General features: G+C 43.6%; 1 protein-coding gene and 1 long non-coding RNA gene across 4 annotated transcripts in view; both read right to left on the minus strand.

The window, feature by feature from the left end:
* Mcc (MCC regulator of Wnt signaling pathway) overlaps window positions 1–24,909 on the minus strand; it is a 326,031-nt gene that overhangs the window by 168,525 nt on the left and 132,597 nt on the right. Inside the window, exon 1 of one of the 3 annotated variants that reach the window (XM_076555203.1) lies at window positions 10,991–11,521. The exons of the other annotated variants lie outside the window; for them this stretch is intronic. The gene's annotated coding sequence lies outside the window, so the exon portion shown is untranslated. Of the gene's footprint in view, window positions 1–10,990; window positions 11,522–24,909 lie in introns of those variants that run through there. 3 annotated transcript variants of the gene reach the window in all.
* LOC143269580 (uncharacterized) lies at window positions 686–10,984 on the minus strand. The gene is made up of 2 exons (XR_013046080.1): window positions 9,772–10,984; window positions 686–9,428 (listed from the first exon to the last, which is right to left on the minus strand). It is a non-coding gene; the product is annotated as an uncharacterized LOC143269580 (long non-coding RNA).

Here is a 24,909-nt window from a genome sequence, read left to right on the forward strand (position 1 = left end):
GAACAGTCACGGACAGATGTTCACTGGCATCCCAGGAACCAGTGAGATCGGGCAATGTCAGAGCTAGGAAGGATACAAATTGACTCATGTACTGACTGGAGGCTAGAAGTGAAGAAACCAGGCTGAAAGTGCTCAGAATCTGTTAATGTAAGGAACCTTCTAGAAAAAGAAAAGGGCTTAACCAGCTGCGGAACAGAAAGACTAGGATAGGAGGCACAGATAGGACCTAACAGGTTCTCTGAGGCCCTCATGAAGAACTAATATAACCAGGAAGATAAAGGTCATGGGGAAAAGGAGACATCATCAGATTTTAGGAAATCCACAAACAACCTGTACAAAGATAAGGGATAATGACCGTCTGAATAGAAAGTTCTGGTACCTCCCTGACAGCAGCACCAGGCTTTCAAGAGATAGCATTCATTTTCAAAGTAAACTATGTGTCCAAAAATGCTGCAACAATTGTAACTAAGGATTTGATGAAGAGTCTGTGGTTATTAAAGAGCCACTTGAGAAGAAAAGATGTCATGATTTAAATTTCCATATGCCGTTCTACCAGCTTTAAATGAAAGCTAAGTGACCAGTGTCCTAAAACAATAATGGACAATACTCCCCTAAATATTACAAATGTTGATAACTGGGATAGGCAATTACAGATTTTGTTTTTCTTAATCCTAACTTTGCAATGTTTTGGGTTTTTTTTTTTTCGTTTGTGTTTATGTATTTTGGGTATTCAAAGGAAAAGTCTAATTTAAAAGAAGTCTTGTCACAAAAAAGGTGGAGAAGCAATTGAGAAAGGTGGGTAGGCCTTCTATCTGGCCTTCACAGATGAACACACGGACGCACATGTGTAAGTACAAACAGAAACACATACACACACAAATCAATCAAATTGATTGTCCTCACATGACTATTTGCTAGTAAACAGTTAGGGGATGCCAACTTGCTTATTGTAATTGTCTTAATGACAGGTTTTGCATCAGAAAATGGTATAATTAGAAGTGTATTACAAAAAAGAATATTTTTTGCAAAGTAAGAATGTATATTTTGTTCTTTGCTAAAGATAAACAAGGCAAATGTGTTAATAAGCATATGTGTTAGAAAAACGAATAGTAGCAGTAATTTCCTTTTTTTTTATTGAAAGTGATATAACAACTTATTTCTAAAAGGGCCTAGTTAAGTGATTTTGTTTTCCATTTGAGCCTTACCAAACACTGAGCTAATAAAAAACCACCCCGTCATATTTTTCTGGCCACAACTGCAGCCTTCTTTAATGGCCTCCAGCTATCTCCTTACCTCAGAGCAACCACCACCAGGGATGCCCCAATCACTTCTACAGATAGATTCCACCATTCCCAGGGCACCATGGCAGGCACTTATAAAAAACCACAAAAACCCTAAAGAAAGCAAAATCTGAGACCTAGCCAAACAATACCACACACACTGTGTAGCATGCGATACCTGGGGTAATCCACACAGCCACTCCCCAAACACTTCATTCCTGAAGTGGTCCCTCCCTGATGGTGACACAAGCTAATGCCACCATGTGCAGATGTGACTTCCACTTTGTCCTATAGCTGTAGGGCTCACTCACTGACGCAACTAACCTCTATGTTTTAAATCAATACGGTTTACAGAACACCTTCTCTTCTATTGGTTTGCATCTTTACACAAAAGCCAGCTCATTCACTTTTTTCCCCTATCCCCCACCCCCCCTTTTGGTAGATAATAGGCTAAAAGTAGAAGAAACACTATTGAAATAGTGTGTAAAATTTGCACGGCCAGGCTGCAAATCTCTCACGATTTCTGTAGAACTAGAATGGCACTAAACCACGAGGCAAGGGGCCAATATATCTCAACATAAAAACCAAGTCAAAGGTACTCATTCCTCACCCCTGAGTTCTGCCATGCTGAGCTCTGACAGCACACACTCTACTTTCTGAGTGACATACAGGACGGCACATGCTCTGCACAAGCTTGAGATGGAAATTTGTGAAGTGCTCTGTACTATTTGAAAATGTCAAACATTAAAAAAATAAACTAAAAAAAAATACAACTTACGTATAAGACAAAGACCTATTGTTTCCTCTTCCTTCCCACTGTATAGTGTCTGCCATGAAAAAGAGACTCCCTATGGAGATGGTTCACTGGCATTAATCTATCCTTCCCTCCTGGTTCAATGCATTCTTCTGGTTAGGGGCTGAGCTGGTCTAACCAGTGCTGGGTATTATTAGCACAACAGACTAGTAGCCAGGCCATGAACAATGAAACCGCTGGTTCCATCCAGTCAGCCCAGACCTGATTAAATCCAACAGCTAAATAACTTTTCTACCAAAGCTTTTGTTATTTCCAAACCTCAGACACTGGGTTCACCAGGAAAACATTAAAACATTCTGAGTGGATGTGGAGTCCAACCCAAAGTCTGACCCTGTAGATATGAAAAGTGTACTTTAGAGCATGGCTAAAAAAGAAATAAGATAAAAAGAATTCCTCCAAAGCAAAAGCCCTAGTGGCACTGCTTTTGAGGGACCCATTCAAGTGACAAATATGTGTGTTTCTAGATCTTTCCAAATTGTGTTGCTCAGACAGAAGGATCCCGTTCCAGATCTACCGCAGATCTAACAGCTGGCTATTAAGAGGCCAGCTGAAAATGCTCACCACAGAACGCCTGAGCCCTCTCCATATCTTCCAGGAAGGTTCCATTACTCTGGCTGGTCCCCTTAGTGAGCCACAGTTATTGGAAGTCTGTTTAATCTTCACAAACCCTTGACTATGAACAGGTCTTTCAGCCATTTTCCCATCAGAACTGGGGTAGGTGAGTTGGCACTGACAGGTAATGTGAGAGCCAAAGTTACATTCTAAGTTTTAATCACTGGGCCTTAGAGAGTCATGAAACAAAAATGTTTCTGATCTGTAAGGCCCTTGCCCAAGGACAGGTAGTTTCTGAAATGTTGGAGGCTATTGTCTATGGGAGATAACAAGCCACAGGTTTTCACTCCCCTAAACAAGTTGTTTGCCCCACCTACACCGGATGTGCTTGATCACATGTGGGTAGGAGGTGTGTAGTTAGGTAATATGTCAGGACATATACTTGCCCCTCTTTGGACCTGATGGGAAATGCAATGAATTTAGGGTTTTCCTTCTTAAACCCTTGCCACACTTGATTCTAGGCCATTTCCCCAGAACCTGGGTATGGACCTGGCCAGTATTTAATTAAAGCTTGCTTCCAATTTGGCTTAAAACTGTGGTAGTGATCTTATTTTTGATTGGTGCAGTTAACAGTAAAAGCCACCATCATGCCACCCTGGCAGCCTGAGTTCCATCCCTGAAACCCCCATAAAAGTTGAGGAGAGATAACCAAGTCCACAAAGCTGTCCACTGGCCTCCACACTGTGCACTGTGGCATACATACATCCATATGTGCATGCATGCATGTGCGTGCACACACACACACACACACACACACACACACACACCACATAATTAAAACAAAAATAACTGATTTTTCTTAAACTAGATTACACCCCTCCCTTAGCCAAATAAGAACAATTTGAAACTCAAAATGAATGGCAGTGGTGATTACAGCACTGTAAATATTTTTTAAGTTGTCAATTTGTATTGATACTAAAAAGATTCGGAAGCAGAAGGCGGCAGAAGTCTTGTGCCGATGAATGCCAACCAATTTTAAGAAACGATAGAAAAGAAAACTACCAATTTAATAAGCACCAGAGCAATTGATTCAGTCAAGAATCATGGAGAGAGGGGGCTGAGAAGGCAGCTCAGAGGTTAAGAGCACAGACTGTTCTCCCAGAGGACCAGGATTCTATTTCCAGTACCCACACGGCGCCTCCTAACAACCACCAGCAGCCGGCAGGCAAATGGTACACTGACGTGCATGCAAGCAAAACACCCATACACATAAAATAAACCAAATTTTAAAATGTCTTTTAAAAGAATCACTGGCAGAGACTAAAGTTCCTGAACAAGGGCTGTTGGGACTTATGGATGCCTACCTACAATAGGGAAATCTGGTGGGTACCACCTTAACTTGGTGATCCAAAGCAACATCGGGAATCATGATATGGAAGGATGCCATGTACCAACTGATCTGACCAACTGAGGGGCATATCATACCCTATATTCCAGTAAAAAAAAAAAACAAAAAAAAAAAACGTATTTCTTCTGAAATTACTCAAGTTGCCAAAGGAAAAGATATCTTCCAAATATACAGTAAGAATTCTTTAAAATGTTCAGAGGAAAGTAAACATAGAAATAAAGCCAATGCAGCAGAATGTTAGGATCAGTGAAGTGAATGAGACTGTTCATTAACCTGTGTCAGTCTGAACTGAATTTGAAGGTGTGCTATTAAGGGGAAAAAACTAACAGGCACAGCTAAGGCTTTTAAGTGAAAAATATAAATAAATTATCCAGAAGGATATAGAAACTTACCGAGAACCAACAGAAATACTGAAAATAGGATAAAATAATGTATTCTTGTAACCTCTCCAGAAGAAAGGGGACCCAAAGTCCATTCATTTGGTCAAATGCTTGCTGAGAATCTACAGATCCAGCATATTCTGTTTGTTAACCCCAGAGACGGCTTGGCAGGTGAAGGGGCTTTGCTGCCAACCCTGACGACCTGAGTTCAATCCCCAGGCACCTCCTACATGAACTGTTTAATCTTTACGAAATTTTTCCTGGATTTTAAATTTTAAAAATAATTTAAAAATATCTCCATTAAAATACAATGAAAACACTTTCTTTAGAGTCTTCAATAAATATATCAATAATATATTAATATATCAAATATATATCAAGTGTATCAATAATAAATATATCAATGCCCTTGAAATACAATTCTCAGGTGGTGTGATTTTAGATGACACAATGGGAGGACTCATATCTCATCTCATGCATTAACAAAAATACTGTGGCATTTTCCGAAATAAGTCCATGTGACATCATCAAAATTACTAAGAGGCTCCAATCAAATTCTACAGGATAATAATCTTACCATTCTTTCAACACAGTGAGAGGAAAGCTACATCTTGACTTCTTTTCTCCTCTTTGGAGGAGAAAATATTTCACTTTAATTTTTTTCAATTCAGCATCTAACAAGAATGAAGATTGTATCCAATCAGGAGCAGGAGGAGTGTATCAATGCAGGCCAATTAGGGAAAAGGGTCACTTTTCCTGTTTGAAGATACAAGATGAATACTTGGTGCACTAGTTAGAAACCTAGTATAGAACCCTAATATAGTTCTAGATAGAACCCTAGTATCTAGCTTTACCTTTTCTCTAAAAGCGTGTTGCCTGACTTCATAGGCACAGATTGATGTTTTTCTTCTGGCCGCTGAGCCAAAACATAGCAGATTGCAGAATATAATCCATCAGATGCCCCTTACCATGGACGAAGCTTGTGAAGGCTTCTGGTTTGAAAGAGATGAACCCAACAAACACCTCTCCACCTATAGGAACTTCCCAAGCTACAAAAGTCATGTACAGCAGTCGATTGCTTTGATTCCTCATGTTAATGCAAATTATTTTTCAAAACGCCTCATTCCTGAAACCGTTCCCTGTGAGAGCAAAGCACCAAGGGGCTTGGCCATCAATGATGAGCGAGAAGACACGTTTTCTTTACTGAGCCTTAACAGACTGAGATACTCTCCTTATTTTAATGTTCCTCGCCCCCCATCAACTTCCCGGTTGCAGAGACTCCCAACCATCACACTTCTGACTAACGGAACTCAGTAGTTCAGCTTCTGTATCTCATTCTCATCATGCCCCAGAAAACACGCTGTCACCTCCAAAATGGTCACAGGATGCAAAGCCTTGATAAAGTAGTAGCCTGCTGTCTTTTCTATAAATTAGATATTCCCCAAAAGTTCACTTCAAATGAAAGAAACCTGTCAGAATACTCTTATAACCACATGACATGGGTTCTAGATATTTCCCCCATTAGTTATGGCCTTCTGTCATACTTGCTTTGTTCCTTTTGTCAAATGTGCTAATGAGCTTTCTCGTTAATCTCTGACCCCCTAGATACCATCTTTGAACTGGAATTTCCTCTAGAAAAGAATGTTGACAAAATTCCTTAGCTGCTATGAAAGTTACAAGTAATATCTCTACGACAGTTACGATTACCAAGTTGCCAATATGCATGAGACAAAATATGTACTAAACTTTGAGAAGGTAGAGATTACCATAGTTTTCATGATACCCAGTAAGCACTGATTTCAAGTCTATTTCACTTACATCTACTTTTTACTATCACCAGTAACTTTTTGACTGATACTAAGTTCTGCAGGACCTACATAATTTGGACTCTGAACAACCACTCGGTTTTATATGCACTGCCATGTGAATGCATAAGTTACACAATGCTATTCCCTCACTGGCATATCACAACTTCAAGCACAAAAAGTTTATATGATTTGCTAGCTTTCACCTTCAGGGAATTCTAAAAAGCAAAAATAAAACTCATCACTTCTAGAATTAAACTCTCTAAAGTCCAGGGAGAAAAAGGGGGAAAAAAAAAAGAATGAAAGATACAGGGAGAAATGGCTTAGAACTTAAGAGTAAGTACTGCTGAGGACCCATGTCAGACAGCATCCAGCTGCCTGGAACTCCAGCTGTTGGGGATCCATCCTCTACCCTCTGATGCACCCGAAATCACATGAGCATATCCATACACAGGCACATACACATAGTTACAAATAATTAAAATAAATACTTTTCAAAAAATGAAAGACATGTCAGTTTATCAGAATTGATGGGGGAGGTACCTAGAATCTTTTTCAGACTTGCATTAGTAGGTTTTACTTAATTCAGTTAACTTTATACAACTGCATTCTATTTTCCAACACTGGAATTATGGAGCCTACTCATCCAGCTTCCAGGATCCATGTTCCAGAACTAGATGGGCAGACACTAGCCGACAACAAAGGCTGGACTCAACATGCCATTCACTTGACCAGTCTATCAGCTTCCAGGTATCTCCAAATGGAGTATTCCATTTCCATAAAGCTCCCAACAGGAGAGACTGCAGAACCTGTCAGCTTATTCAGTGGGTACATACATTAGCATTCAAATTCATGTTCATGTATGATTATATACACATATATTCAATGCATCAATACTTTAATATCCTTTAACTCTAATGGAAGATACTTTGAAACTTTATTAAAGCAAGGAGGAACTTATCTGTAAGCTAAGACTATAGAATTATAAATTAAGTATAAGTAACATTTTATATAAGAAAAAAACATCCATACAGATATTCAGGGTGGAAAAAAAGACAAAAAGCCCTAAGCCCTATAATAAATGCTTGAAGGGGGCTTGGAGCCAGATGGTCTGGGCTCAAAGCCAGGCTCTTCCATTCCCTATGTGACCTGGGTAAATTTCTTAACTTCACAGCTATAAAATGGATATTATTAAAGTATCCAGCAAGAAGTGGAACCAGAACTTGGAGGCAGCTGAAGCTTACACTATGATCATCTATTTTCAGGCTTAGATTGTTTGTGGCTACAGTTTGGCACTTTTAAATCTTTGAGAGTGGCCACAGAAGAGGAGAATCATCAGGCAGAGCTTGGGATGCAATGCAGTAAATCCATTTCCATATCCACCACAGAAGCTCAGAAAGGATATTAAACAAAATGAGACCTCCAGCACACAGTAGGTACTCTATAAACTCATTGCTAAAATGAGTGAGACAGCATTATGCTAGAGTAAATGAGCAGTACAGGAAAAGTGTGATGAAGGAATAAGAACCACGGCTCAACAGACCAAAGCCTCAGCCGGCCACATCCTGGTGCTCAGTGTTTAAATGCACCGCCATCACCATCCTGCCCAAGAAAGGGCCTAAAAGAATGTGAAAAGACATGAAGACAAGGCCAGGAAGAGCCACACAGCAGATCCATAACACTGTTTGCCAAACCCACTACTCTGGCCAGAGCCAGATCCTAAAGAGACCCTGAGGGAAGGGAAAGAAGGTACCTAAGGAGAAAAGGGGAGAGCTGTAGCTAGCAAGGGTGCGGACAAACCTGCAGAGCCTGGAGATGCCCAGGGGAGTGTGTGCATGTTCAATGACCATGCTTCTTGTGCCCACACACCTGGAAACAGTTTCTCAGCAAGTTTTACAAAATGCAGAATTTTGTTTCCCTTTTCAAAGCTTTAGTATTAGCACACGGGACTCTCCATGGGGGCTGGGGTCAGAGCATGTGTCACTAACAGGTGTCTCTCCAGCTCCTCTAATTTGTGAAAAACATCCCTCCCTGATGGTCTTGAGCCTTTCTCTTAACTCCAAGGCTGAGGGGTTCCCTAATATTCACATTGGTAGTCACCTTGGCACAAGGGCCAGAGGTGCGGAAAACCCAAACTCATCTCTATCTCCATCACTGATACACACCTAACTCCCATGAAACCAGAGACCTGTGGGACCTGAGACCTGCCGGGACCTGACCCTCTAACATTAATTTTGCCAGTATGTGAGGTAATCGGAACTTTTCAGTAATGTCACTCAGATGACGTTCCTCAAAAAAAGCAGTGGTTCTTGATGGAGACTATCTTCAGACTGATAATTCTGTCCATTTCATTTCATTTTTGAACAGTCAAAATCAAGCTGGGGGGTAGTGGTGTCGCCTTTAATCCCAGCACTCAGGAGGCAGAGGCTGATAGATCTCTGAGTTCGAGGCCAGCCTGATATATATAGTGAGTTCCTGGCCAGCCAGAGCTGTACAGAGAAACCCTGTCTTGAAGAATTAAAAAACAAAGAAAAAAAAAAAAAGTCATGGTCAGTTTGTAAAAGGCCGTCACACAGCATGCTGTATGTGAAATAACCCTCACTCTAAATGGTGACTGGATCTACAGTGGCTTCCTGCTTTCAGCAGTCCACACAAGAGAGGGACTTGAAAGCTTCTTGAAAGTTAATGACTGTCCCTCTATGGCTGGCCTGGAACACTGATTTTATGAAAAGTATCTGTATTATTGCTCGGTAGGATTTGGCTTGAAGGGGAAAATGCATGGTACAGATCCATCTACTTTTTTGAGAGGAGCAGAGCAGAGGAAACAGGCTTCTTTGAGACACATTATTTGGGGAGCAGGTGGAGTGTTTATTTACCTAGCAAGCTGCATGGGTTGGTACATACATGTACCACTGTATGGGATGCAAATGCTGGAGACTCCCACACAGGGAGAAACTACTACTAAGAGCGGTTCATGTTTTCCTATAAACACTTAAAATAACAAGACTTCTACTCAAAATGCCCCTGAGTGTCTACTGTAGGCTGGGATGCACTCCACTGTTAAGAGAAGAATGAAATAGTCATGCTACTTCCTTTTGTCATAACTGTGAAAGCAACGGCCATCTCCATCATTGGCCAGATTCTCTGAAATCACCTGTTTTAAAGTTTTCTGTCATTCTAAGAAAGAACCTAGGGCCGGGCGGTGGTGGCGCATGCCTTTAATCCCAGCACTCGGGAGGCAGAGCCAGGTGGATCTCTGTGAGTTCGAGGCCAGCCTGGGCTACCAAGTGAGTTCTAGGTAAAGGCGCAAAGCTACACAGAAAAACCCATCTCAAAAAACCAAAAAGAAAAAGAAAGAGAGAGAGAGAGAGAGAGAGAGAGAGAGAGAGAGAGAGAGAAAGAAAGAAAGAAAGAAAGAAAGAAAGAAAGAAAGAAAGAAAGAAAGAAAGAAAGAAAGAAAGAAAGAAAGAAAGAAAGAAAGAAAGAAAGAAAGAAAAAAGGAAGAAAGAAAAGAAAGAAAGAAAGAACGAACCCAGGAACTGATGAGAGGAATAAAATGGGCGTTTCTCTGGGATAAGAAGCTCGCTAGCATCTGTGCACGCCCTCTCTTTCCTCTGTTGTCTCCTTGTCTCCTTCACCCCGAGTCCAGACAGATGTCAACAGCACGGTCTGCTATTTTTGGACAGAAAAGGCACATTTATTACCGAATTAACATTTCCTTGAAAATTAGTGCCAAATCCATCCTACATCATCTATGTTATTATTTGGCTGCTCCAAATCTCTAGATTACAAATCCAGTTTTAGCCATCATGAAATTCTGTTACTCTCAGAGATGGCTTAGGAAAGATCTGACCATCAGAACCAGTTCTCCTCATCTAATCACCCTCGGCTGTCAAACAGAAGAGAATTCACGGATGGGGAGAGGAGGCATAAGTGTATGTGCAAGATAGTAAGTTCTCAGGCTAGGTACGGGCACTCAGTGATTTGGGTAGATTTGGGTATCATGCACGAGGCCTAGGTTTGAAACCTGGTACTGAGAGATGGGAGAGAGAGGGATGAGGGGACACAGACCACTCTCTGACGTTATATGTGGAGGGTGATGTTCTGAACCATGTGTCATTAACACAGAGTTATAATTAAACATCACTCTAACCAGTATCCAAAAGAATCTGGTGCTAAATATTTGACTTACTGGACGTAGTGGTACTTGTCTACTTTCAGAAATTCTATGACTGTTCAGGAAAAATAACATGTGTGGACTAGAGAGCTAGTGTAACGGATAAAGAGCTTACCATGCCAGAAATAGTGGGGCACATTTGGGAGGCAGAGACAGGAACTGTGGCCAGCTAGTCTAGCATAATCAGCAGGCTCCAGACAAATGAGAGCCGTGTACACACATACATATACACAAACACAAACACACACACTCAGAGATACCTAAATGGTCTAATCATTCCTTTAAGGATACAAGATAGTCAAATTGTACTATACAATATACTGTCCCAATGTAAACAAACAAAAAAAAAACCCCAAAACAACAAACAAACAAAAAACTAACTCTAAATCAAGCTTCTACTTTGACCACAGTCACTTTGAACATTCAGCTTTGGAATGAATCCTCCACATTGACTTGAGTTGCTCTCAGTCTGGAATCTCATCCGAACACATTTGAATAAACTCAAATGCTACCATCCAGCCCAGAAGGCAGCTCTGAGAGCGGCCCTGCAATGGCGGCACATAATTCAGCTTACCCGGGCCTTCCTGTGTGAAATGCGCCTGGATGCAGCAAGTCTGCATCAGATCAGAGCTGAATGACACTGCAGGGCCACGCTACAGGTCAGGGTGCCAAGGCAGGTTCCCCTAGGCAGACCTTGGACACAGCCAAGATCCCCCAAGTTTTCAACTTCCAGTAGAGGAGAAAACCAGAAAGCCATGCTGAGTGCAGGTATTATATATAGAAAACAACCAGAGTTAAAACGGGACTCCTTCTTTCTGCCCATTTCCTCAAGGAAACTCTACGCCCCACCCAGGCTTGTTCATAACAAGGCACTTGTGCACGGAGCCCGGATATGCCGACTCCAAGGAAACACAAGCCACTAAATGGAGCTGCAGGTCTACAGCAAGTGATGAACTGAAGATGACTGATGGAAGAGACATGAAGAAAATAGAAATGCCCTGTGAGTGGAGGCAGAGCCAAGGTTGGTGCAGTTAGTCTGCACTGGGCTGGATGCCAGAGGCGTAGAGGTTGACCTGTCTTCTGGGAGCTGCCACAAATGACAGTACTAAAAAAAAAAAAATCAACCTTAAGTCCTGCTCCTAGGCTCTGCTGCACAGTTCTGGAATGTTCACGAGTAGATGACTCTGCCCCCACAGAAAAAGGTACTATATAATGTCCAAAGCAAAAACGGACTTCACTGAAAAAGGAAACCAACTCAGAGAAAAACACATGCTCTCCTCATCCTTCCTACTCCATATCCTGGGTTCTTCAAAAGATACAGTTTCAGCACACAAGGCAATAAATCAAAGAAGCACCCATCTCTAAATGAATTACCTGCCTCCCTGTTACTCAGATTCCAATAATCAAAGACGTGGAGGCATATCGTTTTACTTGAGAATTAAATCTGATTTGGCCATGCAAGTGACTTAGTTTCTTCAGCTGAAGTAATAGGAACGTCTAAAAAGTGAATGAGAAATAGATACTTTAATGGAATTTAGCTCCTGGGAACTTAAAATATTCAATAGTACTTATAGGTACTCAAGGAGGAAGGGTAAATAAAATGGTGAATGCGGGTTTTACACTGTGTAACCTAACAACACAGGGCACTGCTGTCTCACTCCCTGTCCACCCTTTGCATGATGGGAATGCATGAAGGGAACCAGAGCCTGCAGAAGCTTATCTTCACTTCAGATGGGGCCTGGCTGCTCCTCCAGAGAGACCACTGTGGTAAAAAGACTTTTGCCACTTGCATTTATTTGTCCAGTGAACTCAGCCACTCTGAGGGGGTCATCTGTCACTTCAAAACTACATTGGCAGCTGAGGCTCCAAGTTTGAAAAAGCTGAAAGCATTGAGGTCTCAATGGTCATCTGTCCAGTTTAACTCTGTTAGACTTTCAGGAACACCTGAAGATGGGGTCACACTGGCAGCTTCCCCAAACCATTTCCTTGGTTTCCTAACATGGTAGACCTGACTTCCTCATATTCAGTGGGTCCTCAGATTCTTCAAACAGTCTGAATTCCATAAAGCGTTAAGAGATTACCCCAGTATCCAGTTTCCCAGCCTCTTTGACCAGTACAACTGAGTCACACTCCTGAGAAGGCAGAAAAGAAAAGCTCATACGTGATGTCCTGAAGTTGAAATGATACTGCTGTATTTACCACACAAGCCATGGAGGACACAATAATCTGGAACAAAAAGTGCAGTAGATCCTAGGAATGTTGGAAGCAAACAGACTTTTGATGCCCAGAGGGAAGAAAAGCAGTGGATGGACCCAAGCTCTGGACCCTGATTCCCACACTTAAATCTCAGTTGTTACACTACTGGCCAGCTTACCATGGACATGCTACTTAGTTTTCTGTTTCTCTGCTTTCCTATCTGAAAAAGGAGGATAATTATGTCTCGGGTTGAAGAAGCAGTTGAGGAGGTTTCATTAATTTTTCTGTTTCTTCTGCTATCTGAAAAATGGGGATAATTATGTCTCAGGTTGAAGAAGCAGTTGAGGTTTCATTAGGTTCTGGAATCACATAGTATCTAAGGTGATGCTGGGCACAGAGAGCTTCACAGTGTTTGTCTTCACCATCCACGTCACTAACAACAACTCTCATAAAGCATTTAATTGGGGCTTAGGGCTTAGTCTATTGTCACCATGGCAGTGAGCACACAGGCAGACATGGTGCTGGAGAAGTAGCTGAGAGTTCTACATCCGCATCTGCGGGCAGCAGGAACAAAGAGTGGTACTTGGCCTGGTGTGGGCTTTTGAAATCCCAAAGCCCACCCCCATTGACACACTTCCTCTAATAAGGTCACACCCCCTCTTCCTCCTCAAGTAGTTCCACTCCCTGATGACTAAGCATTCAAATATGTGAGCCTCTGGGGGGGGGGGGGGGCCGCATTCTTGTTCAAGCACCACACTGGACTACATGCTGAGAACAGACCAGATGAAAACTCAGATTAGCACTCAGAGAAGAAAACAAAGACCACTCTTCAAACTGACCAAATATTTGTCAGGGGACAGGGTGGTAATGCTGGGAGGCTGGGTCAGGACCATGTCCCCGGAAGTCAATGCCCTCTGAATGCCCACCTGCAGTTTTCGATCCACCCTTCCTCCTGCAAATCTATAATCCAGTTTAAAAACCAAGAAGGAAATAGACTCCATCTGTTGTTTGTACTCTGACAAATGAAACAAAAATTGCCAAGGAGAAATAGGAAATGGGATTCCAGCTATATAAATTGCCTTCAGGGTATTCATTAAATTAATATTTGCTAATTAATTAACCTGCCCACTCAAAGAAAACTTTTAGCTGCATAGATGCTCAGGGAATACATCATAGGGTATGCAATTCCATGATTTATAGTTAAATATTTGATTGAGATAACTATACTCCTGGCATTGCTAAGGTTCAGTATATTTTATTTTACTTTAACATTTTTAAAATTTAATTGCTGTGTATGTGCATCTGTGTGTGTGTCTGTGTGTGTGTGTGCGCGCACGCGCGCGCCTGTGTACATAAATAAATGCACACGAGTGCACCATAGGACACCAAGTTGGCAGTAAAAGCACAGCTTTTGGGACGTGGGACTTGTTTCTCTCCTTCGTCATGTGGATCCCTGGGATTGAATTTGAATCATCATGCTTGGCAGCAACTCCCTTTACCTGCTGAGCCATCCCACTTCCCTGATTCCCACTTTTAGTGAATATAAAATTTTAGAAAAGGCATGAGGTTTGTGAGCTACATGGAACTTTTCCATTCACTAGCCTCAAACCTGCAGACGGATTGAAAACTGCCAAGGTTTTCACAAAACCAACACACTCATCGAGTTTGATGTGTATTTCTAGAGATTTAGTTTGTTCTAAAGCAAGAATGCTGACAATCAAGGCCATCTCATGACCAAAATGTTAGAACTGGATTACTTTTCAACAATAGCAGAAAGAAATTTCATGAATGAGTATGACTTGGGTGACATGGAGGGAAAAGCAGAGGTAGGGCTGTGGGGGAGGGGGGCAGAAGGGAGCAGGGGGGCAGAGGAGGTCAGAGGGGGCAGAGAGAGGGTGGGGGGGTCACAGGGGGGCAGAGGGAGGGTAGAGAGGGTCAGAGGGGGGATAGAGCAGGTCAGAGGGGGGCAGAGAGGAGTAGAGGGGTGTAGAGGGGGGCAAGGGGGCAGAGGGAGCAGAAGGAGGGCAGAGGGGAGCAGAGAGTGGAAGAGGGGTATAGAGAGGGGCAAGGGGGCAGAGGGAGCAGAAGGAGGGCAGAGGGGAGCAGAGGGAGGGCAGAGGGGGGCAGAAGAAGGCACTGTGTTCTGTGGATCATCCCCCCTTGCATAAGAACAGAGAAATAAGATATTCCCACCAGCTGTTGGGTTTTGTTTTGTTTTTGGAGAGAGACACCAAGCAGGCAGCGCTAGGACCAGCCAAAGGGCTCCTTGAGTGAGTGATAGCTTCATCCCTGAGGAGCGGGAGAGAACCCCCTCCAGAAAGTTGGCTCTGGCCAACCTCCACGTGCACACCAAGGCAGGCTAGCACACACATAACCACACACACACACACACACACACACACACACACACACACACACTGACAGATACAACTGCAAACTGAATAAAGAGCTCAGCTCTGTGCGGCAGGAGTCATCAGGGAAGCACACTCAGCCTCGCAAACTCAGAAAAAAGAACTCAGCTCTGTGCGGCAGCAGGCAGCAGGCAGCCCACTCAGCATCACAAACTCAGAAAAAAGAGTCCAGGCCAGGTCCTGCCAGCTCTGATCATTCCCAGGTCTCTGATTTCCAATGTGGTTGTGGAATGACTGGTTCCCGCCAATGGCCCCTTCCTGCCTACTTTTCAGATTCCCACTTCCTCAATCTCTGAGTTGACTCTTTCACATGGTCATAAAGCAGGTGGCAGACAGCTCCTGCATTCCTTCTGGGAATGAGTCTGCTCCTTCTGTCTGATGATTGAAGGCTCCTGCCTCAAAAAGACAGTCACAATCTCCTTCCTCCCCAGGACAATGAGTGGCTTAGCGCTGAGAACTTAACCAGACAAACACACAAGAGAGAACAAGGTGGACTCAATACTACACCCAATCCTCAGGCTTGAGCCTTGGAGCTATCACTCCTTGACTTCTTATACATGGTGACCTTCTTGTTTCTTTTGAAACTTCTTTGAAACCTATTTCTAAGCTTTGAACTGACAGTACTCAGACTGTCTTGGACAGAGCATCCCATGACAGGTGTGCAATTTGTACACAAGGCTACGTGAGGGCTGAACCTGTCCAGACCTCTCAAGTCAACGAGATGTACATATCACAATAGCCCTCATTTCTACTCTTTCATTTATACAGTCTCACCAAACCACATACTTTCTCTAGTATTACTTGTTAAAGGATCAGTGGGACGATTTGTAGGAATGGAGAGTGCACAGGTATCACATTCCCTTTCCAAGCTAAAGGTTAAAGCTGAGGATTTTTAGGCTTCTAACCTGTACCTGACAGAGAAAGAGCTGGACACTTGAATTCACTGAGTTGACACTCATTACTGGAGAAAAGAGTGTAAGAGCACTAGAATTCACCAGAACACATGCCCAGGACCAAAGCCTCACGACCAGAGGGCTGAGAATCGAAGTGCATACCATGTTCTGTTCCACAAGTATGGTAAAAACTCTTCTACAGGACTGAAAATCTCCAGGTCCAGACTCAAGACTTTGGAGTTATAGGTATGCGGGTTTTACACAAGCCGTCCTCCTTCAGTTCTGTGTCGCCATAATCACAGAATATAAACCCAAGATGAGCCTACTTGTCGGTGACTAAATTTGGTAGCAGAATTGACCACACAGTAACCATTTCCTCTTTTTACAATCCAACAAAGAAAGAAGGAAGGAAGGAAGGGAGGGAGGGAGGGAGAGAGGGAGGGAGGGAGGGAGGGAGGGAGGGAGGGAGGGAGGGAGGAAGGAAGGAAGGAAGGAAGGGAGGAAGGAAGGAAGGAAGGAAGCAAGGAAACAAGCAAGCAAGCAAGCAAGCAGACTGACTGTAACTCAGAGAATGAGAAGTTGGGCCTAGAGGAGAGTTAATTTGACACAGAGCGCTGGTGTTAGGTGACAGGACCACTTGTTCTATCCTATAACAGGGCTCCTCCAGAACACCACTCAGCCTCTTACACAGGGTACCAGCTACCTGCCATTTTCTTGGGTGGCAGCTACCATTTCTCTGTTTTATTGATCAATGTGCTATTCAGAAAAAGCTTTAGTGGTATAGCAATAACAGGGTTTCGTGTATAAAGAATATTGTAGGGAAACTCAAGTAACTTGTCCTTCTCTCAAGTGTGAAAACACTGGCCTATGACTAAACGTGGCAGACTGACCGAATAGTAACCACTTCCCCTTTCCAAGAGGATAGGGTAGCCGAAATAGGTAAGAGCAGGAGAATGGGAGGAAAGACAGTAAGGACTTATTTCAAGAAATTCTAGAAAGATAAAGCAGACACAATGATTCTTGGTTTAACTTATTCAATTCTGCCAAAGCACTGGAAAGAAGATACCAAGAAAAATAATTTGATCTCACAGAAGCACAAAGAGTTCATATTTAGAGAGACTGTGTGTCCCAGAAGCGGGGGACAAGGGGAAATTGGAATTCAGTGAGGGAAAGACATTGAGGTTCCCGGTTTCTCTTTTAATTCTTGACATGCATTAAGAGTACTGTCCTCTCATCTTGACCATCTTCCCTAAATACCAGAGAGGTATGGACTCAGTAGGCTTCAAAACCACAGGAATCAGAATTGGGGTGGCATGGGAGGTAGGAGATAAAAATAGGAACTCTGAATCACAATGCTTTTATTTTTTATTTTAGACTCATGTGGATTAATCTTAATAAAATCAGTCAATAGTTCCACACAGTTGTAATGCCTATAAAGCACAGCAATGACCAACATAACAAAATATTTGAAATTGTACAATAGTGGCACTTACGTCAAGGAGATAACCAACAACCATCTAATATCTACTCATTAGGAGAGAATTCATGACTGGTACTATAAACCCAACACACTACCAATGGCTGGTAGGAACATGAACACTAGAGGAGAACCTACTTCTGACATTTTCCTAACTGTGTTTTACTTTTATATATATATATATTTCTTTATTAAGAAATTTTCTACTCACTCGACATACCATCCACAGATCCCCCTCCTCCCTCCTCCCACCCCCCAGCCCTCTTTCCCAAGCCACCTCACATCCCCACATCCCCCAAATTGAGGTCTCCCATGGGAAGTCAGCACACAATGCTTTTATTAGTTGGTTTTGTTACTGTAACAAACTACCTGAAACTGGGTACTTATTTCTGAAAGGTTTAACTTCTGGCTCTGGAGGCTCAAGGCACGGAACCCAGCTGCAGCAAAGACTTCCTAGTCATGACCCCATAATAACAGAAATGCATGAGTAAACGCAGTGCCAGACAGAAAGCTGTGGAGGCCCAGAATGGTCAGCCTTGCTCTTGTATAATGATCCTTCCTTGAAAACTAACCCAGGGTCTTATGAGAACTACCTGAATACCCTCAAAGGCCATGCTCCGGACCCCATTGAGCCCCACTAGCTCCCCGACATCCTAAAGGTCCATCCCATCTTGACCCTGACACACTGAGGATCAAATCTCTAACACACGACCCTGAGGGACGAAATCCCAACCACAGCAGGTCCGGTGGTGCTCTTCCTTCTCCAAACTGTTATTGCCCTCAGTGCTTACAGACAATAGACACCTCCAAAGAGGGATATTTAAGGATGCTTCTCTGGAGAGCAGAAAACACCCCCAGTTACTGTATGGATGTGGGATGGCCAAATGGTCAGTTCCCAAGCCCACCTGTAGACTGGTGCTTTAGGTAGGAGGAAATGACTGGACACTATATCCATGGAATTCTTCCCACAGAAAAGAAACCAAATCAGGTAACTGTAAAATGAAAGCTTCCTCTGATAAATGACACCTAATGCCTTTTTCTTTTCATTGTTTATTACTCTTTTCTGGGGCTAAGCTTATCGCTCAACATGCACAACGACCTTTGGCAAAGTGCGAACATCCAAGACATTTTATTCCACTCTTGCTTGCTTCTGGCTTTCCTACAGCTTTCCTGTTTCGCTCATCCACCTAGCTCCCAGCTGGAGTCTTCGGGACTTTCTTCACCGTGCCATGCAGCGATTAGAATCCACTGCAAGTCAACACCTGGCAACAGTAACCAGTGCCAGGGCTGCTTCCCTAGTACAGGCAGGGACAGCCTGGGAGGACATGACTAAGTATTTCTTTGGAAAGAACATATGGAAATGTTCAACTTATCTAAATCTAAATGATCGATGCTAATAGATAGGGCTTACCTAATAAATGAATTTCTTCGTGGGAACATGCTTTTCTCGCCCTCAAACAGGTATGTAATTGGAATACAAGGCTGGTCTTAATTACTAACACATTTTGAACATGGAACGGACGGTCATCTACACTTTCAAGAAACACACACACACACACACACACACACACACACACACACACATATAAAAGAAATAGTTCAGTATAATTTACTCACAGACCTACACACTGAAGCCAGCAGGAATAAATACAAACTATTTTTGTCTTTCTGTTGTTTCACTTTGAACAACTGAAGGAAATACTCTGAATTATCTAATACTTGATACAAATCTCTGGAATTGGAACAAGAATGTGTTTAGCATGTGTTCTGAAGTTCAGCTTATACATCTTGAAGCTTCAGAAGTCCCAGCCTAAAAAGAAAGAAAACCTTTAAATAACATTTCTAAATATGACATTTGGTTACTCGGAATATCTCTTGTGATTGAGAATTTACGTAGTCTGCGAGAGAAAATGTCAGACTCTAAAAGGAAACAAAACGAGTGTGAATCCACTTTTACTCTCCTCAGAGAAGCGATTTTACTCAGCTGGGCTGCCAATTTCTCATCTTGGATGCTGGAAGTAAAGACATTGAACATGAAGAAAAGATGCTCCCTGAAGTTAGGAAAGCCACATTACTCTCTGGTACCCTCCACAAACACTGAATCTCTATATGCTCATAAGCACAAACACACAGTCAAATACACTTGAAAGAAAATCACTAAAACAACAAATTCATCACAAAACTCAGGCTCTTTCGTTCTTTACCCACCAAATACTGGCCACAAGTACAAACAAATTAATACTGTTAAGTCAGTGTGGGCTTAAAACACACACACACACACACACACACACACACACACACACACACAAACTTAAACAATCTCAGTAGCTCTCACTTCTTCATTGCACATATAAAGTAGCACCCCATCCCCATGGAAGCTGAACCCCACCCCAACCTTGAGGAGCAAACCAAAGAAATCTCATCTTTGTTTTCTCCAGTCATTTACCGTGGTGGTGTTGTAAACCAACTGAACACTTTAATCTCCACAAGACATTAGCAGTCCAGCTAACTGGTCCGACACAAGGGTGATGGGTACAGGATTGAGCCCCGGCTGCAATCAAGAGTGTGGAGGCAGCAGGAAAAGTTCCGCCAAGTGACAGTCGGTTTGGAATCCCAGTCATGGCTGTGAAGTTCTGCTTCTGCTCAGCGACCCTCCCAGGGCCATGCAGCTTCTCTGGGTTACAGGAACAAATGTCCTACAAAACTCCAGCCTTCTTCAATGGATGTCTTCCCTTCTGTCTCCCCTCCCCCAAATAAAGGAAAATCCAAAGGGATTTAAGTCACAAAGAATTCCTGCAGAGACAACATAAACCCATTCAATCACAGCTACTGTCACTTAGAAACGAGATGGGGAAAAAAGTCACCAGGAATAAGGGCCAACAGGGTAATCAGCATCTAATGCAATCAGAAAACGTCTGGATGTCGGGGCTCCTGTGACACAGAGGCCAAGGAGAGCAGGAGTTCCTTCAGAGGCTTGGAAAGATCTTGTTTAAAAGGCTTTTTGAGATAAGACCCTGGCCACATGCATTTCCCAGGGGAAAGATACTGAACAAAAGAGAACCAAGTCTTGGTAGAAAAGACAGAAATTTCAATTTAATAACAGAAATGGCAGAGCATTTGATAAACAATGGAAAGAAAATAACATTCAGCCAGAATTTCCAGACTGTCAGCAAACCAAGATCCTAGGAGTTTTAAGACCCCAAAGGCAGTTAAAATGGAATGTCACATGCCCTGTCCAAGAACACACAGACTTGCTGCAAACAAATCCTCACCCACTGGCATATTTTTTTAATTGGTAAATTGAAAATTCCATTTTTACAAAAGCAAGCTCTAGTGAGAAGTGAAGTCTCTTCTAGATGAGCAGGAAAGGGATGACATAAAGTGGAGGGAAGTGATGTGATTTTGTGGGACCTAAGAGAATTTGGCGATAGTTTCCAGACAAGAGAGAGAGTGGGGGTGGGGGGTGAACGTGACTTTGGGGAGACCAGGAAGGCCCAGGGACCCTCTGGTGAGTGGCTCAGGCAGGCATCTGGAAAAGTGGAAAGAGGGGCAGCTCTGTGGCTGCAGACAGTGGCTGTGAGCCAAGCAGACGAATGAATCCCGAGAAGAGATGCTGCCTCTGGTCTCCCGCTGTCAGCTTTTCGCTCATTTTGTAAGGCGGTCTCATCACTCTTGTGGTTAAGGCTGGGAAAACTCCCTCCTGTGCTATCTTGTGAGTTCTGAGTTGTCTTCCCTAACTTCCAGGCTGCTCTGTAAACCTCTCTCTGACTCATACTCTGAATGCGAAGGCAGAGGCTGGGTACAGTGCCCCCAAGTCCTTGGGGACCCCATAGGCGACTGAGATACACAAAAACTGAGGTCATGGAGGAGGAGGAAACTTGGTAATGTTCCCTGTGACTTTTAGAGACTTCCTTCCCCTGGTCCTCTGTGTGGTCTACTCCAGCGCCCTTTCTTTCTACCTTTCTCCTCAAATAGTTTGTGAAAGGAAGGTGATGGACACTGGATGACTGTACTGTTAGGACATGCTCCCTGCCCTGGAGCAGCTTACAACTCCTGGGGAAGACAGAGCTATAGGGAGTGATACTGTACAGGCAGGGGCATCATCACACAATAGCCCTTATAGGAATCCCGAAAAGGGAGCCCTTACGAAGGGTTCCCGGAAGCTGTGACAGAGCAGACCACAGATGAAAATCACTTTGGTAAACTGGAGGAGATGGGCGTGCGGGCCCTAACCTGTACTCAAAGATGGTGGCTGAGATGCCTCGCGATATGCTCAATAAACTGAGGGCAAAGTGAATTCAGAATAGGAGGCAGCAGGAAAACAACAGGAGCAATGAATGCTTTGATCGCCAAGCTAACTCCATGCAGCCAATCAGCTATCTGTGGGTGGATACTCCCTTAGTCACAAGTTTTAGGAGGAAGAAAAGTGGCGAGGGGAACCATAGGCAGCACTTTAAGGAGGGCTTGAAAAGCGCCCCAAGGAGGCTGGAAGACCCGGCTCCGGGGAAAGGAAGTAAAGGTGTGTGCAGATGTAGTCTGGTAAGCAGGAAGAACACACAAGGGATGCTCTAAGGAGATGAAGTATTGTCATCTGTGAACACACATCTCGCAGACTGAGACTGGACATTAAGCTAAAGCCCTGCAAAGGACAGTGTGCGGTATCAGTCAGGACTAAAGGCTAGACCTTAAGCATGAGTGAGACACCCAAAGAGTCCTGAACTCAGCCTCATATACACCACCCAAAACCAGAGGGTCAGGAGAAGTACGGAAGGGCTTACATTAAAAAAAAAAAAAAAAGGAAAGGCTCAAGGAAGGCAAAGAAAAAAGTGAGAGCATAAGAAAAAGGCAGTTTCACAGCTCAGGAGCATTCAGTACAGGAGGTGAGTAGACTTGGGATGGAGGGGGTGCTCCATCCAGTTTTAACCTTGAATTTCCATGTCGACACTGCCTGGTTAAACACAAAAATATTAAAGCATATTTGATATGTAGACAAAGTAGATACATGAAGAAGGTGTAAAGAATTATCTGACTGTTTTTGGTATTTTATTTTGAACCCTGGTTGAACTTATAAATCATACACACACACACACACACACACACACACACACACACACACACACACGATGCCATAGGTTAGGTCTGGTTGGTCCAATACATTTATCTAAAATGGTCCCAAATAGTGAAGCCTTTTCCGCTTTACACTAATAGTGGATGTGTGTGTGTGTGTGTGTGTGTGTGTGTTTGTGAAGAGGACAGTGTTCTCTGGTTCTTGGCACAGGAGCTGCAATTTCTACCTCCCACCCCCACCCCAAGCACCTTTGCTCGGATCTAAATGCCTGACTAGATGCCACCTCTTGGTGGACTCAGAAAGGCATTGGCGAGCTGGTAAGTGGAGCTAATGCCCATTTGCTTACACTACAAAAATCATTCTCCTTTGAAGATGTCAGTCACAAACAAGACTCACTCAGGACCCAATAAAACACGGAAAGCCCCGGCAGTGGGCGGGGAGATGAGATTGACAGCAAGACTCTGTGGCTTGACTGAAGTCAACTCAGATGAAAACCAGTTCCTTGTGGCCCAATCTCACTACCCGTGCCAGTTTTTCTTCCCCTTCCTAGGTTTCTGGAGGGACAAGACTTCCTCGCCCTTTAGCCAAACCCAAGCCTTCTTCCTTCGAGAGTCCGTTCTCTCCTGCCTGCATCTAGCTATTCCCTCCTTCAGTTCTTCCCCGACGGCACCTTTTCCTCCTCCTGGCTCACTCCACAGAACGTGCTCAGGGAGATCAGGCTGCCTGTGTATGCCTGCGTGTTCAGGGCATGTACAGCACTTTACCACCCATTGGTGTTGGGGCAAAAGCAGGACAATACTGTTGGCCCTACTTCACTCAGCCTGCTCCTCCAGGACTGGGCGGACGGAGCTGGTCTCTAGTCTCATTGACTCCTATGTCACCATGTACCTCTACCCCTTTGGTTTCACCATCTGCTAACGTGCTCTGGGATTCCAGGATCTGCCCTAAGACCCACCTCTGTAGATGGAAAGTCATAGTCTTCAGACAGCCCTGAAATAAAACAAGAATGTAAAACATACATTACAGAATTCAGGAACCATCACCAAATAATACCAACACCTGGAAAGGAGAGGGCTCCCCAGGCATATTGGAACCCAGATAAAACCAAAACAGAGCCATCTCCCAGCAAGGCCAGTGCTGCCTACCTTAGCCTGGGAACGGACTTTGGACAACAGCAGCCGAAGTTGGTCAGTGAAGACTGACCAGTACTCTAAATTATACCCAATGCTCAGTCAGTACCTCAAAGGACAAGAGGCCACATTATCTCTGAGGAGAGTCATTATGAAACACCTTCCCTGTCACCCATTATCTCTCAAGGAAAGATGACAAGAATGAGTGACAGCTCAGATGTCAGAAATGGAAAATTCCTCCTGAGATAGTGCAGTCCAGCCTCCTTGGTTCACACAAAAGGAAAAGGAGATGTGGGAGAGGGAAGTCAAAACTTTACTCAGAGGACTCCCAGCATGATAAGGACTCAGTAAAGATCAGACACCATTTCTTGAGGTAGCATCCCACAACCTCCCCAGGCCCACCCCTTTATACACTAAGACAGGGGCCTTCACACACACATGCTTTTAAATTTCCAGGCCTTTTCCACGATCCTGTGTTCTTGCTATTGGAATCTTAACATCAGTCACAAAGTTATGTCACACCCTTCCTCAGACGTGCATGGGACTGTCAACGTAAGTGGTGTGAGGAGTCAGGTCAAACATCCAATGGCTCACAACTGAAGATGAAGGCGGCCAACACTGGGGAAAAAAACATGTGGCCTTTCCTAACGGGCTGGGCTCCCAGCAAGGGTAACACTATCCTTCTGCTTCCTAGGCTGCAAGGACTGGAAATTCTGGAGTCGGTCCAAATTCAGTCTACACTCACAAGGGAACTTAGAAGGATGGTCTTAGAAAAACACAGCCCCCAAACAGGCAAGTGTCCGGGCACATCGTTCCAATAAACTGTCTCCACTGACAGCGTTCTCCACGGCCGTTCCCTTACACAAAGGATTTCTTTATTGCCTTCCCTCCTCATCAGAGCAGTTATCCAAGGCACCCCGAGCCACTTCATCCAGCCCCGCTTGCCGGGACTGAGCAAATTCCTCTGCCCAGATAACAGTATGAACTCAAGAATCCTAGTTGTCAGATTAAGGTTTGTGATTGGCTGGTGTGCTGACCACAAAAATCGGGAAAGTCCACACTATCTAGAGCAGCCCAAAGTCTTCCTAACTCTTAGTCGGCATTGGCTGCTTTTTTGTTCTTAGACAAAAAAGTTATTATGGCTTAGACAAGGCCACAGCTGTTAAAACCAAAGTTTTCACTCTATACTTTTCATTTGTACCAGAAACAGAATGCCACCATCAGGCAAATTAAGAGAAACCTCTACAGATGGCTTCTGTCAGTGGATTGGTTAATTTCCTCATCCACTGCTGTAACCAGCACCTGCCGAGAGAGAACT

This window comes from Peromyscus maniculatus, chromosome 19, assembly GCF_049852395.1.
Source record: "Peromyscus maniculatus bairdii isolate BWxNUB_F1_BW_parent chromosome 19, HU_Pman_BW_mat_3.1, whole genome shotgun sequence".
Taxonomy (NCBI): domain Eukaryota; kingdom Metazoa; phylum Chordata; class Mammalia; order Rodentia; family Cricetidae; genus Peromyscus; species Peromyscus maniculatus.